Genomic DNA, 18,888 nt, shown 5'->3' on the forward strand with positions numbered 1-18,888 from the left:
CCTGAGTTCGATGCCTAGAAAAAACACTGTTACAATTCGCAATGTTTTTCTATTAAGCTTGATTTATGACAAAATACTCCTAACACTTCTTACATGCTATTATTTTTCTAATTTCTTACGTGAGGAAGTTCTTGTAGGTGTAAAATAGTAAATATTATTTTCTTACCCCATTTGAAAATGCTAGCATAATAGTTCAGTCTGTCTAAGTCATAAAACAAAGGTTGAAATACTATTATCGCTTAAGATTTATGTACTTCTATTACTTATATTTTTGTTCAGGAATGACGTGGATTAACTATCTAAGTAATTCCTCACTTTGATAGCCGGGAGCTACTATTAATAAATCGTAGAATTAGTTGAAAATGATTTCCTAGGAATTTTAAAACGATCTGGAAAATAATTCTGTACGTATCCACATGCTTGATCACATTAGTCAATTAGATCAATTAAAGTCTCATAATTTCTACTATTGATGTCCATTTTGTGCCTGTACAGTTTTTTGTATTTAAACTATTGAATCGTGTTGTCTTTGAAATAATAAGCAATTAGCAAGATTAAAACTATTTAAAATATGAAATTCTTATAATTTTTCTATTAATCATTATATATTAGTATATTTACAGCACTATGTATACCCACCAAGTTTCTACATAAAACTAAGTAATTCAAATTTGAGTTAACATTTTTGCAATGTTATGAGCTTGGTTGGTTGTTACCGCAGACTCTTAATAATGAACTTTGGCTATCAGTCAACTGGCGTCTGGCTATAGTTTGGCCGCTGTCTCCAGCGTGACTGACTCCGATATAATTACTTATCTAATTATTGATAACGGTGCAATCTTGCTAGTGCTAGTGTATTTTGTGTTTCAACTGACAATTAGTACTTTGTATCTTTAACGATAACCAAAAAATTTAGTCGCGGTTTAAAACCATCATGATACCTGCATTTTTGCAGGTAATGCAGGTATCATGATGTCTGCCCGTGACCATGATACCTGCAAAGGTTTCGAAACGTCGGCAACTAAAATCTAAAATTAAACCGCGATAAACCCGTAAAAGTAGTTTCATTTCAATGTCTAACATTCGTGTAAACCTAAGAAACCACAAAATTTAGTGGGATACACAAACATCTAAGTTTTATTTCAAACCTGCTTCGTTAAAGACAAATGACAATAGTTATAGGCTATATATGTTTAGCAAATATAAATAATACTGCTTCTTACATGAGTGTTTGAACAAAAAGATTGACGACTTAACAAATCCTATACAAATTATGCATGTACCCTTTTTTGTGAATCAGAAGTGTAAATGTACCTTTTTTAGAATTTTCCTGACGACGCAGAACATAAATACTCCGCGATATTTTAGGCGTCAGGAATCTTTAATCTTAGGTACTTGCACACTTCAAAAGTATGGTTTTATTTTTGCTTGTTATGAGTAAGTGCCTCGATGATAATGGATTCTTAAATGTAAGATAACAAGTGGCAATTGTTATACATTAGTACTCCACATGCTTCATATTTTTTGCCATTATAAATATGATATGTGATTAGGTAATCCAGGGTCTGACAAAAAGCTGTTACTATTGCCGTCAGTCGCACGCAATGCTTTCGTTAATTAAACACATTTTTCCGAGCTGCGGTCATTTAGCGATGCTGTCGTCCTTTTCTTGCAATACAAAAAGGTGTATATCTGTCTCGTTTCAAATCGACAAAGTCCGTCTAGCAATGTTATCGCGACGCGAAAGTGGCGGGTCGCGTGCGCGAGCGCCGGTGAAAGAGTCGATGACCTGCGCGGGAGCAACGAACGTCTTTGCGGCGGCGCATTGTGCTGAACGCAACCCCCTCCCCCCCCTCCCGGCACGCACGCTACGATATGGAGCGCGCACACCCCCCGCACGATACTTTGATTTATGTTACAATACAATAAGATTTATTTGGGAATTCTTGCTGGTCCTTACCATCCAAAATACATCAATGTGAGACCTTTAAGAGTTCCTAAGTTTTGAGTACTCATATTTATACACCAACTCTACCTAGGCTAGTAACTGCAAAAAATACTGGTTAAACTATTTAAAATCTAAAAGTGGACATTTATTTCATACTGTGACTGCGAATTTTAATCCGAATGCTAAAGTATAAATCCAAGAGTAACCAACCAAGGCACCAAGCAATCCTAAGGCTCTTAAAAATATCTAAAATCAATGAAAGTACATTTAAAACAGCCTTGAATATAAATTGAGATGCTTTTACAGGCACTACAGCATACATTAAAGCAAAATGTATAATATTACAGCAGCGAGAGATAAGCCACTCTATATGATATAATCTAAGCGATGCATTAGACGCACACACACGCACGGTGCAATCTTGTCTACGCACACTAATGAACGCTTCTAATAGTGTAACGAGACGAGTGCACACTGGACACTTATCTAGGATTTTACAATAACTTTTGTTCAATATATAAAGAAAGTTTATTATATCAAGCGAGTGATCGGTACTCCCTCATATAAAATGCTTTCAAATTTGAAAACAAACATTATATTTGCAAAACTATCTTTGAAATGGAAAAGAGTCTTTAAGGCGCAATTTTATAATAAAGTACAATCATTTTATGAAAAAAATATGCACAATTACTACGCCTCAATTGAAAAGGTGCGCTCCAATTAATTGCGAAAGCATTTGTGCAAATATCTGTATATTTGTAATTAAGAGAACTAGTCCAACATGCTGGACTGTTGGGAGCCATGTCTGTGTCATGTGTACCTCGGTGTATAGACAATGGATGTCAAAACTGGCCCAAGGATGCAGCACGGGGCGTCACGCTTTCATAGGATGCTAATAGCACTGTATTTATATATTTAGGATCCTCGATACACTTGCACAATATTTTATAATGATAGTTATTATCATCAGTGTCCAGAACAATTTAACGTCTGTTATTTAGATCGTTCATCGTAACAGTTTTGTTCAGTAGACATCTTGTTAAATTTTCTTCGTACGAAATATGATATTTGTAAAACCTCCATGTCTAAAATCAACACAGCAATAGCTGTTGGTACAAGAGATCGCAATGTCTTTAAAAACGGAAGAATCACAGGTTCTGGGCAAGAAATCCGAAGACTCTAAGATTAGGACCACTATGAACAGTTTGCTTTTAAAATGAAGTCATAATTTAAAAAAATAGATCAAGAAATATCAGATATAAAACTTGAGACCTAAATCGCGTAAATTTTGACTTCTATAAATCATCTCGATACAATCTCAACGAACCTTCCTAATGATAAATTACTTTCAGACGTTTTTGTCCACAACAAAACATTTCGATAAAATCTATCTTTAACGCAGAATTTGGCAACTTTCTCTGTTCTCAGAATCAATATTATTCAAATCGTAAACGTTCAATTTTAATTCATTTTATTTGTAAGCGATCTAAAGAACCACATATTATTAAGGATGTATATTACTTTACCGTAATGGTTGTTCTTGTAAATTTAAAAATAAACATCTTTATTAATTCGCCGAAAATATTGACCCCGTGATCTTTTAAATTGATTCAAGTTGATGAAATGTTTTAAATCTTTTTGCTAAAATACACATATTTGATTTTTCTAATAATCAATTTTAGTTCCATATTGTTTTAAATTTAGAATAAGACTATGTTTCGACTATGATGAAGTATTTTATGGGACGTTCATTATAACATTACAAACTGTAAAGTTATGTTTAAAAATTAAATTATGTAAAGTTAATAGTATATAGGCATGTCTCCATAGTGCACGCCGCCTAGGAATAGTTCGCCAAGTGAAAGTGAGCGTGTGTTAGTGTGTTTAGAGCGAATGCACCGATACACGCACACACGCGCGCGATGCGCCTGCGCTTTCCGACCTACAGGGTGATGCCGGTCGCCGAGCTTGGAGAGCTTTCCTACTTGAATTACTTTATCTGTAGAGAACGCGTGGGTTTCCCGAGTTTTCTCTAAGATATTATTTATTAAGTAATTATCAGTTAAAGAGTGTCTTTCTTTAGTCACGGTTAGATTTATGATTGTGGAATCAATTTGAAACAATGAAAAAGGGATAAAAAATAAGAGTTGTCTCTAACTTTGTGATAACATATATTATAACCACATAAATGTATTCGCTATTTATTCAAATATGTAAAGTTGTGTCTCTTTCTAGTTAAGTTATAATCTTAATTGTGCATAATTGGTTTTGGGCAAACAACAGATGAAAACGATTTTTCTTTTCATCCTTTCAGAACAATAGTATCTATTTTCAAGAAAAGTAAAATACTACTTCAATATTTTCATAATAAAGTTGTATCGAATTGACAACGGGCTGTATATCGCGGAAGCGTCAAACGCGGCCGGTGGCCGGCCTCGGCGCGGCTTTCTTATGGAAAACTGCGAGAACTACGAGAGCTGCAGCCAGGCAGCAGGCGGCAGGCAGCGAGCTCAACCTTCAACAGACCCTGGCCTGAGTAACACTCGCATCCCTGGTCTACCCTGTACAATGGATAATATCTACAGCTTTCTTTTTTTTCAGTGAATAAAAACTTCTTACGTAAAAAAAAAGTTTAGATAGCACCTTTTTTTTAAGATTTCGTTCCAAAGAGTTTAGATAAGATTTAATTAGTGATTCTATCAGTTTTATTTGTCATACTTACTTAATATTTATTAAAGCGCAGTAGAGAAACTCAGTTCAATTGTCATTAAACTTACGTCATTTGTTTATCGAAACTTTGGCAATTTGTATGAATAATGTCTTTAAAACAAAGTTATTTTTAGTCACAGTTAATTACTATTTATCGGACTGATTACCTAAATATATTTTAAAACTAATTAAACCGACAATAACGGTAATAAAAACCATAGCAAATATACAAATATTTTCTTTACCCGGTAGTGAGGACATGTTTATAATAATAACATTTAATATTGTACGTCTCACTATTAGCACACTTCATTTATTATCACAATTTAAAGAATTTCACCTGATACTAGAAATTTTCAACACGTTAGGTATTGCATTAATTATTTACTAAAGTAAAAATTCTTTTATACTGACATTACAAGTATTTACTAGCCGATAAATTAAGGAGTTTCATAAATATATAAGTATATTTTTGTTACGAAAACTAATAAATTATAATTTTATGAAACAAGTATAATTAATTACAATTTCGAAGCAACAATGGTGCATTTACAGTGCAGCACAATAATCTATTTTCTACGGTTGACTCACGGCGCATGCGCGGAATGACAATCACCAATCTTCGTAAACTGTGCCGTTCTTTCTTACAAACCGAAGAAGTTTCAATTAAAGTCAATGTTTTATTTATATTACTCAGTATTGACTTTTATTTACACCCTTCTTATTTTATTTAAATACTTTATTGAATCGACGTTATAATTAAATTTGTGAGCGCGGCGCGGTCATTGTTGACATCAGGTAAATAAATGTTACTCAATGTTCTGACTATTTTGTTTTCTTTGGCAGATTATGGCAGATGCAAACAAATCACTTCCTTTTACCTTAAGCAAGGTAAACCTACTAATTAACCCAAGCACTACGCTCCAAAATTATTTTTAGATATGGCTTCCATTTTTTTATTTTTCCCATGCAATCCTGTCTGACATATAGTAAACATTTCTGGTACAGGGAAAAGTGTACTTGTACAGGAAACAATAAGGTAGTGTATCTTTTCAAGGATATCTTTCTCCATCTCTCTACAAGAATATAATTCGGCACCATATAAAACACGAGCGTCAAACCGATGCCCAACGTGTCAGTCATCCAACAGAGTACATAGCGTGTATGATTTCCAATAGTATTCATCAATTTATAGGTTATTTCCTTGCAGTGAACGTCGTTAATTTGCCTAAAATATACGAAATTATGCATTATTTCAGTTGTGTTGACACTACTCAGAATTTTGAGCAGCGCTTGCAATGCAATTGAGATCCTTGAATAATATCTATCGTTAAGTTTCGTGCTTATTCCTCGGACATTGGTTCGCTTCAAACTGGTCATTTTTAGTCGTGTTTGTTGTTTTCTGCGTAAATAAATTGTAAAGTGAAGGGTTACGGTGTTGTTAGATAAGTTAACATGTATCTGGTTGTGCCGTGTTTGAATTTCGTTAACTTTCAGATTTGGTTGAACTGAAATTATATAGGTACCAACTACCAGGCCTGTACATACTGATCTGAACACAAGGTTGTTTTTAGATATAGACTACATACTCTTAATTTAAGTCGTTCTCATAACTCTTAAGACCTTTGGTTTGTGAATTCTTGACATCTACTTATTAGCTACCATTTTGGGAAATATAATAACGCTAAAATAAAGTTGCAAAACAAAACATAAAAATTAGTTTTGAAGCCACAATGAATCTCGCTGACGTAACGCACGCGGTTAGCCTGCTCGTAAACCACTTGTATAAGATTATGTAATGTCATTACTTCTATTTGAATTAATATTAATTAAAATTTACCTTCAGATAAGGAGCAAACTGATTTATTGTTTGTATTGCTCCATAGTACTTGTATCAGTAAGTTTGGATGACTCACGTCTCGGGCAGACTGCGAGAACTTTAGATAATGAGCTCAAAAATAGATTTATACTTGATTCGTTTAGGTACTTAAAAAGGTAAACAATCTTGGTGTGTGTGTTTTTATACATATATTTAGCAGTTGTCTTGACTGTTTTCAACGAGCTCTTTGCATTTAAATAGAAAAAATAATAAAGTTTTATCTCCATACGACGTATAAAGGAAAGTCTTGCAAGCGTTAAATTTTCATGGTTTCAAGGTTTTGAGAATTCTTTAGCCAAGGGGTAAAGACGGAGTCCTAATACTAAAGTCCGGCTGTCGGTCTGTCTGTGCGTCTGACCGTCAGTCCGCTGGCAATTTAACCGTCTGTCAGTCACCACGTATCTCATGAACCGTTATAGCTGGATAGTTGAAATTTACACACATGTCGTTTCTCTGTTGCTGTAATAGCATTAAATATATTATATAAATAAATTGTTTGACGTTCGAAAGTGACATGTACTGGTCTAATTGAAATAAAGAATTTGACTTTGACTTTGAATACCTTGAGATTTGAGGTTAAGCAGCGTTTTTTACAGACATTTTGTTGATGAAAATTTTCTTTTGAAAAATTGATTTTCTTTAGTAAGACTCGCACTTGCTCCGTTTTTATTCCATATTTCAATGAGTTTTACGTACTTCTAGGTACTTCTAATACCTTTTAAAAGGTGTAATTGACAATTAATGCCTTTGTTAGTGCTTTTCCGTTTTATAGCTAAGCTCGAGTTTGTTATCGCGTGGATTGTGCACATAGCAACCACTTGGTCTGGTCCTTAGCGACTCACACTGTGTATATGGCGTGCGGCAGAGGTTAGCTATGTAGAGCATACACAACTATTCAAAGCTCTCCTGCAGGTAGAGTAAGGAGGTAAATATGGAAGCTAAGTATTAGAAGTTTAACGAGAAAGTATAAATAACCAAGTCATAAGTTTCCCTGAGTTAGCACCATGTCTGCCGGAAGCGAGTGTTCCAGCACGTTTTTCATTAATCCCACCGCGGAAATGACAGAGGCTATCTCACGCAGACGTCAAACGAAACGCAAAACGTATTCCGATTGCAATGTATTACATAAAGTGAATATAGATCGAAACCTATTCTTACAACAGCGAGCCGCCGGGTCCGCGCAGCACGCCGCGGAAAGCTCGCGATTTATCTCCCAACACAAGAGCGTTAAAACAAACATCGAAATGATAATGAGCTTGTATCATTAAAGTCTCGCAAATCTCGGACATAATCCGTCACGTATTATATCACGTTGTGCGCGTGCGCAGTGCACCGATGCATTTCTCTCGTACCCCCCGCCCCGCACCGTAACACCCCCCCTCCCCGCCGCTCCGTTCGCAGAGTGAATGCACTCTCGCTGGATGTTATGTAAGTTTGCTCTTGCGCACCTAACGCACACATGCTCATCCACGCGACACTGCACCGGGCATGTGTGTGTGTGATTGTTAGTGTTTTTGTGTTCGGATTATGAAAAGTCCATGCAGATTAGATTTTAATGCGCCGGATTGGATGCTCTGGTCGTGTAAAAACTAGTCTTCCTTAGGCTTTTCCAAGGATCCTTCGGAATTATAGTGATATGGATACGGTGGGCTTCCAATTTTCTTTTTGTGTTCAGAGAAGGAAACGTTAACGAGATTAATATTACATGCTATGCGCGTTCTGGAGCGAGCAAAAAAATATAATCGTGTTGGTACAAGAAACACAGACACACACAATAGCAGTCACGTTGGGTCGCTGCCGTACTCTCTACCGTACGAATTACCATGAAAATGGTAAAATGCGAGAGGCTTTTGTTTCAAAGTCGGCCGGCGCGGCCATAGCTAACAGCTGTGCAGCAATGCAACGCTTACGTAACCCTAGGACAGATCCGCGGGGTGCGGGGCGGGGGGTGAGGACAGTGAAAGTTAGTAGACACTAGGTATTATAAAAGTATGACTAGGTGCTGTGCTTGTGCTTATGATTGTGTATTTTTGTCTTCGATGGAAGCCTTAGCAGATTAGTCATGACAATCCGAGAGATATCGGTGTTGTGTACCATATGCATAGTGGGGGATTGCATTGGTAGCATTTGCTTTTGAAGATTATTGTTCTAGACAATAGGCGCACTTAACTAGACAACTACAGCGCAAATTATATAAAAAATAGCAAGAGCCCCCGAAGAAATATGCAGCTCTAGGGGATATTCGTCTAACCCAACTAATTAGTTGTATATTTCTCTAGAAGTATTTGAGGCATGTTAGATGGAGCTGATCGGTACGTTTGTACCACATTCATGGCCAATAAATTTATCGCATGATGCACTCTACAAGAATTTCAAAGAAATATCCCTCCATATAACTCTCTAGTAACGAGTACATTGCAGTTTTTCCAATTGTTTTCTTTAAATCGATACAATCTTTTTGTTGAGTCTACATATAGCTTTGATTTTACTTTTTGTTGGGATCTAATCTCATAGGACTGTGAGGTGAGTAGAGCACATTCGACATATAGTGTAATTAGTTGGTTGTCTAAATTGTCGCACAATTCGTCGTCTATCAGTGGAATTCAGTTCAAACCTGGCTTGGTCAATATCGTCATCATCAGTTACAGTATGATCATTCAGAACTGCCATGGATAGAAAATGATGGGTTACCTAACACCATGGTGTTATTACCGCGCCATGATGTGTGTATCTCTGTATATTTACCTCACTATTGTAAGAAATAAGAGATTTTCAAAATTTCTTTACTTTGAAAGAATCCAAACATTGAAAGTAATTTATTTTGTACTGCGCGCGGCGTTTTGATGTCTTCAATAAAGCAAAATGGAATCTCCTGTTGTTAAGAAAATTTTGGTCTGTGGGTGGTAAACTGGTAATAGGTGTATTTGTAATTATAGCACCAATGACATGCCTGCAACGGTTGCTTATTTATAGATTAAACTTGGCACCTACTGTTACTTACTTAAAAAAAATAATAATATGTAAGTCATTAATTATCTATAATAGCTTTTATGATGCCATCCTGTCTATTATCATGCATGGCACTACTTATATTTAAAATAAACATTGAAAAGATCAACTATTATTCGAAGCAACAATGTTGCGAAACTAAGGGCCGTTGTTGAACATGAATCGCATGGGCACAACATTTCATGTTTGCTCTTTACAAATTGCTTTCTTCATAATTCCTTCATTTAGAGTAACTTAAATGTTAACACAATTCATTTATTTAATAAATTTATAAATTCCTGCTAATAAAATTTTGATAAGCGATATTAAATTCTGTCAGTACTTAAATCTAAAAATATAAGTCACATAGATTTTACATTTTCATAAAAACACGATTTTGAACAAAATACAAAAACGTGTCTACATCAAAATTGTAATTAAAATCTAAACGATTGTCGTCAATACAAATGACATCTACCTCATTTGGCAAATCCTACTTACATGGTTCTGAAATGTCGTAGTTTTTTTAAACATGAACTCTGCTACATACACATAACTCCATACTTACGAGCATCGCTCATCAGTTTCCAGTGAGGTGTTAAGTCTATCGCCATTCATCGCCCCGTACAAGGTTCATCGACTTTATATTACTTTCTCCAGCGATGGCTTGCTAATATAATCTTGATACAATTACTTGATACAATACAATTTCCAATAGAAAAATCCATGAAGGCAAAAACATACAAGGCATTAGGAGCTTTACACATCCTCCAGGGACTTTGTTTTCGTAGTAATTACTATATTAAAAGTAGGATTGATTCCAGTAGTCCACAATGGTGTAAGTTAACAAATGAGCCCGCAAACCTAATCCCTAGCGGCGATAGGAGCAGTTACGTAAGGCATGCGCGTGAGAAGGAGAAATGCGACAGATCTGCGCCTGCGCAGGCCGGCGCTGCGGTTACGGTATGCGTTTACACGAGCTCCGCGCGTTTTGCAACTTATCTCTCACTCCAGATTACTTTGTTAGCCTCGTATGTATGTATTGTATGTAGGTAGGGTGGTATACAAAGACTTAGGAAGTGGTTGCGTACTTGATTGGAAAATACTCAAGTACTTAATGTTAGGTATAATTGTAATAAGGTAATTTGAAATGTTTGAACTAATGACAAAAAAATTTGACAACCCTTCAGTAGCCAATACCGGCTTAAAAGTCCCTAAGCTAGGCAAAGGATTTTAGCATAGTTGGTGGGTTGGTGATTTAAGATTCGAAATCCAGTTTTCAAAACAATATTTAAGTGCCAATATCTAACAATGTATAAAACCTTCATAACAACACACATATGACTTATAGTTAACCGAGATACGTTTGCTTACTTGCAAAAGTCATACAAGTAAATCGGTCAAATACAATACGATATAAATTCTCGGAAAACAATGAAAATCGGCCACGAATTTCCAGTGGTCGTCATATGAAGCAACGTTTGGCACGTGAGATACAGCATACAGCCCTACAACATGTCGAAACCGATGAGCTGACACGTCTGGGCCGTGCTGACAGTCATTTGTTAAATATAATAAAAAAAGATAGTTAATAACGCTGGTGGAGAGGTACTGGGGTGTCGCAGTTAGAGGGTTAACCGAAATAAACAATGATTGACGTAAATGATCGGGTTACCAAGATGTAGCGATCGGAATAGAAAATATATTTAATGTACGAAATGTAAAAGAAGTTGTTGTGTACTTATTATACAGAGCGAAAACATAAAACTAAAATTTAACAAAATATCTGCTGGGCCGCATGGGACCAATAAATTATAGTATAAAAAAAATACCGCTCAATTACAAATATATGTAAGTACTTGTATATATAGTATGAAAATAGTCGACTAAAATATTAAGTGCAATCTTAAAAGCTGTACTTTTAAACTTTAATATTTAAATACAAATCTATAATTAAATAACCGTGACTTAAACGAACATCAAAACAAAATATATAAACGACGGATCAGCAAAGCGGCTTTGTCTCGTTCAGAAACTGCATTGTAAGTTTATACCGGCTGATAAATGATAGACTATCTGTATTGAAAGCTCACTTTGCAAAACTGAAGAGAAATGGAGGGAAAGTTGTGAAATATTACGGTGAGAAATAGCCTTGATTTACGAATCTAATCTTTACAGATAGATTTAGAATATTAGAACTCTATAGAATTCCGAGTATTGGGAACAAGTACGAAGACTCCTCGTTAAAATATAAGTTTGGTGGTAGAGTCGCGATTGTGAGCTCTAGTCCTTCGACATAGAGACTCATGAGATACAGTAACCATCGTGTAATCTGTATACTAAAGATATTATGGAGATTAAGATGAAGTTTCTCATTTTCGTGGAACGAAACAAACAAAAAGCGATTTATTTCGTAGTATCCCGGGATGACTAAAGAAGAAAATCTATAATTCCTAACTAACGTTAAAATTTTCATTGTTGAAGAAAATTAAACCTTAAATAGTTTGTTATTGTCGTGTGTTAATAGCGGGCTGCACAGCGCTGCAATGACTAACTCGTTTGAAAAGCGTGAAGTTTATGACAATTTCTCTCACGACAGCCCGTAGTAGCCGTCTATAAGGTTTAGATATGCACGCCGGGTCGCTGCAGCACTCGACGTCCGAGTCACTCGATCCAGTGCTCATTATTCAATTAGACTGAAAGCGACATTAACTGTAGCTTTGTTAGAGGGTTTTGTTTGGGGAAGAAAGTTAAGGGATTTAGTAATTTGCATTTTTAGTTATAGGTTATGAAGATATCTTAAACACGTATACGATCTCTGTTGGTATAACGCGAATATTCTCTCAGATCGTCTCATCGTTTCGATAAAATCCGTAACTAGTTATTTAACGGGGTTTTCCGACTTTTTTAAATTAATGTAGTTCTTGTAACGCGAAGGGAATTGCAAACATTCCAGTCTCAAGCACAAAGACATCCAGACTCACAACCAGCATTAGTTGAACACAAAAAAATTGTAATTGAACCCGTTACAAATCGCAGCAGTGGGTTTCGTATTTGTATATTAAAAGGATCAAACAAAGGATAAAAATACTTAATCCTCAACGTATTAAAAGAAACAATGACACATCAACTCGTTTTAAGTACATAAAGTAAGAGACAATACAGAAGCAAGTACAATCAACAATAAAATCGTATTAAAACATAAAATGGTAATAAACCGAAGTATTCTTACAGAGCTAACTTAATGCACCCTTCACCGCTGTAAGCTCAGTTATAAGAGTTTCAGCTGACATTGAGCACAATTTACGCGCGAATATAAATCTCGGTAAATGTATTGCTATTTAATAGTGTAACTACACTTTATAGACTGATGGCTATATTTTGCTATCATGGGTATGTAATTCTAGCATGCGTGTGCATGTTTGGGGGTAAGTCCAACATATCCTAACGCCGTGCCCTCGATGGGTTGAAGGCATTAACGTTTTACCCCGAAAAACTGAAATAAAAGGAATACTGACTGAGACTTTCAGATATTCTAAAAAGCTAGGAGAATTCTGGGATTTCTGTAATGATTGAATGCTATTTAGAAATAATTTTAAAGAAAATATATGATTGATATTTCGCAACAATACAGGTAGCGAGATGTCGCTATGAGTCTACTTTTTCGATTTTTTTTTTTGTATTCTTTGGCTTGGATATAAATAATGGGACAAGATGACGGAATGATAATGCCTTCTAAATATCAATTTACTTGAAAATACAAACTCTGAAAAATTCCCAAGACTGCCAAATTAGCTAGTCGTCAAGACCGTCATCGTATACCACACTGACACGTATTGTCTTATTCACAGCCAGAGCGACCTCTGCGCCCAAGTGTGCTGCGACCTTTACCAATGCTCCCGGTACGATAAACTTTCGTAATTAAATTCGCAACTGCACGCACGTTACTTGACGGTTAAAATAACCTTAAAATCTACGAAATGAATTGAATTACATTTGGTTATATTGAAAAATGCCTAGGCCACGCTCGCGGTGTCCTTTAGATTCGATAATGTTTACGTTTGGTTATGGCATTGCGAATTCACACATGGTCATCTTGCTGCGCGCGCGCACGTATCTGTTTCGAGGTGTTTAAGTAAAACTTGAAGAGTAAATTTTACTATGAGAGATTTTAAGATTTAAGGAAGACAAGATATTTTTTGGGCATAAACGTGGTGGTGGTTACCATTTACAATTTTAATCAAGGCAGTATTCTTGTCTATTTACTAGGTGAAGTCGAAATATTACCTATTTGCAGAGCATCGTGAAATATCGAATTTCAAATTCAAATGACTCAATCTGGGAAAGTCCGTTAGGACATTTACTATGATATCAAGTTTCAAGGCGTTTTGCCATGACGAAGCGACTAAGTAACCAGTTGAGAAGGCTGGTGACCTCAGGAGGACCCTGAAGCTGCAGCCGATGGTGTTACTGATACTGGCGACCACCTGATACTTATCTGGTGTCGGTCACGCAGATATTGGACAGCTTTGATTTATAATTTCACGCAAGGCCTGAGTAAGATGACCTAAGAACTTGGGCTAAACCGGTCAGGTGTGAGTGAGTTGAGAAGTGCTCCAATACTGGTGGCACTGCTGGTTGTTTTACGAAATTTACGAGAAAAGATATCGCAACTAGGAAATAAATTATAAGGATGGATAGTCTTCTGAAATAAATCAAGAAGAAAAAGAAAATATTGGATGGTGTCACTCTGACCTCATGTGTCAGAGGGTTTCGTTTGGTAGCCTTTTCGGTTCGCCTTAAGGTCCGGTTCAACCCACGCCTTGATACGTAGTTTTGGTCTTTTGGTATACGTCAACAAAGACCTCAACTCAGGGTTTTAAGGAGTAGTTTGCTTTGGTGATTGGAAGAAAATTATTGAAATGGAAATTTAAGCGCCTATGCATCTTTCTGATTACCAATCAGTTTAGGATGTTTGTAAACCTTAGAAAATGTTGCAATTTTGAGAGCAACTTTTTATGCATAGATCCCATAGATGCTACGTCTGATCTGAGTCTTGAGTAGACTGTGGCAATAGGTATTGATGGTGATGATAGGTTGATGTTGATGATGATGATGACAGTACATGATCGGAAGGGGGGGGGGGGGAGAGTCCAGTTATCATAACCTGTTGAATTGCCTGTAAAGTATGTGTGGGTTTATAAATTTGCCCATTTTGATATCTTGAACACCTTTCTAGTTAATAAATAAATCAAATCATTTTTTTTTCTTCAAGGCAATTAACAGTAAAATTTGGTAGAGTTTATTAATATGATGTGTATCCTCTTCTGTAAAGGAGATTTTCCCTTTACAAAATTACAATCCATGACAAATGTGTGGTGCGGATTTTCCCAATGGTTCTTGTTATTATAACATTTATAACGCAAGATTATTATAATTTTGCATAAAGTTAAAATTATTATCTTATTTATTTTAAGTTCTAAAGATTATTAAAACTTTTAGTCGTCATGACATCTTGTATTGATGGTTGATTGACATGATTTTATCAATTTCAATGGAGATATTAACAAAAAACAGTTATGAAAGCTATAAACTATCGTCTTGAGGTAAAGAGATGTATCTCTTCAGGGGTTTAGTTTGGAGCCACTGGCTTTCCACGGCAAAGATACTTAATATAACCTTATTTCGATCGAGGGTGAATAGAAAAGAGGATCAATGGGACAGAGATATATCAGCTCTTGTTATTTCTGAAAGAGTGTTTAAACAAACAATGCCTCGAAGCTGAGCTGGTGTGACTGTTGTCTCCCGTCTCTTAGTGCTTACGCGGTTAACCTCTTTCAATGTTGCTAAGATGCTTGATATCTATACTTTACGACGTAGTGCCTTTGTTTTCTGTTAAAAGCGAGTTTTATAACTCATTAAAACTTTAATATCTTATAAATTCAAGAACATCTTTAGCAAATTGTTAACAGGCTGCATATTGTACTTTAAAAAAATAAAAGTATTACTACAATACAAAGTCAGTGTGACGCAGTTTGGCGGGAAAAGAATTCACCTTGACGTGACGCGCTTCCCGCGCTGCGGCCTCGCTCGCGGCCGCGAACGTTCGGCCGGCTTCGGCTGCGCTCGTGAGAGATCGCTTGATTGTCGACGCTCTTCGGCGGCGCTCGGCTGTCCTCGCTCAACATCGGCTGGTGTTCATTTTAATTGGAGTTAGATTAGTTTGTGTTTATTTGAATTAGTTTGGTGATTTTTAATTAGATAAGTAGGTACTATGTAGATTACGTTTTATGAACATTTAATTAATTTAAATTTATATTCAAGGATCCAGTGTCCTTTTGCCGTTTCAATGCTACAATTTAAACCTCTTCATAAATAATTATCAGTAAATTATATTGTTGATGAAAGTTCTTCACGCGAACTGTATTGCAAGCATAACTGCAACTCTGTTCATATATTAGGGAATTCCCGTTTTCTCGTCACTCTTCGGTTCTTTCGATCGGCTGACCAGTCGCTGACATTAATTGAGTGTTATTAAGTTTCATAAATCTGCGTAAAATATCGCGCGATTTACTATACGCCGCACATTCGAAAGTGCGTTCACAAATAAAGTGAAGGCTATGAATGAAACGATGCAAATATCTGCTCTTTTCAGACGTTTACGTCATTTCGCATGTTTTGTGTGACTTATGGGATTCTTTAAGCTTATATTTGAGAAATTTTGTTAGTTGGCAAGTAAACACTATCAGAAAAAGGATAATTTAGTATATAAACAAGTTTGTGTCAATGCTTAAATAGGTTTGATAAAAATTTTGATTAAGTTTTTAATTTTGTAGAGTCGCTCGTTAAGGTCATTTGCAAAGAAGTGTTAATATGCGGTTTTATTTTATATTCCTTTGAAAATTTAAAAGTAATGACTAAACACAACAACAAATGTGGGAGACATGTCATATCATAGCTCTCAAAGTTTAGTAGAGCAGGAATTTCGAGTAAAAAATATAGAGTAAAAAAGGAGTTTCAAAACAAATTAATAAAGTGAACTCCCCGCACTTTCGTTCCGCAGCGCTAACCGCTTGACCCAATTTCTTAAATCTACAACCATTTCAGGGTTTGACAATGATAACACTAGTTGGAGCAGTCATAAAAATATACGCGAGCATCCACCGGTTGACGGGGGCGCGGTTGTGCAGCAGTTCAGTGACTCGTGGGCCGCCGCACCGAGCGGACGTATGTGCGACGATCGCTACTTATCCCGAACACGTTACGAGCGCAACCTTCAGCGTGGAACTGTATTTTGAAATTGTGTGTGTTCTTGATTTGAAAATTCTCTGACAGTGACAGAAGTGTTGCCAGTGTTTTTAAGGAATCCTAACACATTTCCTTCTGGATCAAACTGATTTTATTGTAATATTTTGATTTTTTATTATTGTGTGCATGTGGACGGATCAGTGAACCTTTGGATTGCGTTTTGGACCTGGTGAGTATCTTTTATTCTCTCTCGTGTACATTGTTTTGAAGAGTCAAATTACTTTATAGGTATTAACCAAAACATTTTAACAAACAAACATGATTACTAACGCCGAACACTAAACATTTTACACTCATCTGGCCGACATAATATTATAAAATGTTGCGATAAAAATTCACAGGCTTTTAACGTTGCTAAAATACTTGTGACAATTTATACAAAATCTTTAGATAAGGCCGGAGCGTAATTTACAAAATAATCTTGGAAATAAAACGCAAATATTGTTCAGTGATAAAACCGGCTACAGTTTTAAAAATAAACATTTAAGTTTGGTTGGTTGTTTAAAGATTTTGCACTTGAATTGTACATTTGTAAATTGAAAGTAAAAATAAGTTTCTAGCACAGAATGGCGAGCACGTTTACTTTCATTCCTCTTTATTCTTTATCTGATTGTTTTGCTTCGTAAATTCGGAATTAAGAATGGCAATAGTTTATATTGAGTGTAAGAGCCAGCCCACACTGATCACAAAAGCTCGTGGCCCTGAGTTCAGTCGTCACGTCACGGCAGATCATGACATAATTTGACCACATTTAACAAAACGACTTCTCGACACTCGCATGTTGGCCTTTAATTGACAATTCACGATAATTAAGGACTATATTTCTATTGTAGATAGTGGCCTCTAGTAATTTAATAGATAACTACTTAAATTTAAGTTCAAAATAAAATAATAAGAGTTTTACCGCTTCACAGCTTGTAGTGTGAAATCTGTCAAAAGTTGTTTGTTTTCTAGATAAACTTTCGCCGCTCGTGAGATGATTACCATTTTAGATGTTGACAGTACGACGATGTTTATAACACTATCCGACACCATTAACTAAACTAGATTTTATTTCACTTTACAAATTCACTTTCAGTATTTTTTTAACGGATTTGTTCACTTAAAAAAATAAACTTTTATATGAGGATAGAAGTAAGTGTAGGCTTATTTTTCAACTTGACATAAAACTCTACAATTACCTTAAACATCTCATCAAATCATTAAGATATATAAAAACAAGTCCATCTTTGATCGTTTGTCGAAAATCCTTTGAATGAGTTTGATTGTGCCTGAGAAGCTGACGGTAAGGCCGCTACGGTACTACTGCGTATTATCATTACTACGCAGTTCGGGTACGTTCTGAAACTGCTCTCATTGTTGGATTGGCTTTACTTCATACTTTGAATAGATTAAAAAGAGATAAATAGATTTAACTTCGTTCTAGAGGATGACAAGTTATTGAGTAATCATTTAAGTAACTCAAAATAACAGATAAAAGATAAACAGTTTCATTTGAAGACAAATGTAAGAAACTTCTTGATAGATCTTCTCTTTTCCGCGAACTTCTTTTTATTAATTTTTCTACACACAAACTTTACTATACTCCACAATACACATGATTGCAATATATTACCCACTATTAGGGTGTCGCAATAACATTTTGGCTTCAATCTCGTCTCCACCATGATTACTCATAATGTGCCTAATTTTAAGGACAATGACTAAGTGTACCTGCTCGGCCTCGCGTATTATCTAAGTATTGCGCAGTTATTGCCGGGGATCTGTCGGAAAAACAACTTTCTGCACGTTTTAAAACTTCGGGCATTTCTGAAATAGTTGGCGAAAGTTATTGTTTTCGATACAATTTGCTGTAGTCAGATAAAAAGTGAAGTTGGTTTTGATTACACTTTCCAAGCGAATATTGAAATAGACTCAATAATTTGTTTTTTTTTCTTGGTATTTATGATTGATAATTTAATTCTTACTCGTTTAGTACATAAAACTTATTTCACTTAACATTTCCACGCTTGTACAGCTTGGGAGAACATTAACATGCCGTAGAGACGGCGGCGAC

The 18,888-nt window shown here is 35.8% G+C and overlaps 1 protein-coding gene across 4 annotated transcripts in view; it reads left to right on the top strand.

The window, feature by feature from the left end:
• Positions 1-16,685: 16,685 nt before the first annotated feature.
• Positions 16,686-18,888, top strand: part of LOC113493682 (ecdysone-induced protein 74EF) — a 159,990-nt gene continuing 157,787 nt past the window's right edge. For all 4 annotated transcript variants that reach the window (XM_026871660.1, XM_026871667.1, XM_026871661.1 and 1 more), the window contains exon 1: positions 16,686-17,001. The gene's annotated coding sequence lies outside the window, so the exon portion shown is untranslated. The remainder of the gene's footprint in view (positions 17,002-18,888) is intronic.

Source organism: Trichoplusia ni, chromosome 5, assembly GCF_003590095.1.
Source record: "Trichoplusia ni isolate ovarian cell line Hi5 chromosome 5, tn1, whole genome shotgun sequence".
In the NCBI taxonomy this organism is placed as follows: domain Eukaryota; kingdom Metazoa; phylum Arthropoda; class Insecta; order Lepidoptera; family Noctuidae; genus Trichoplusia; species Trichoplusia ni.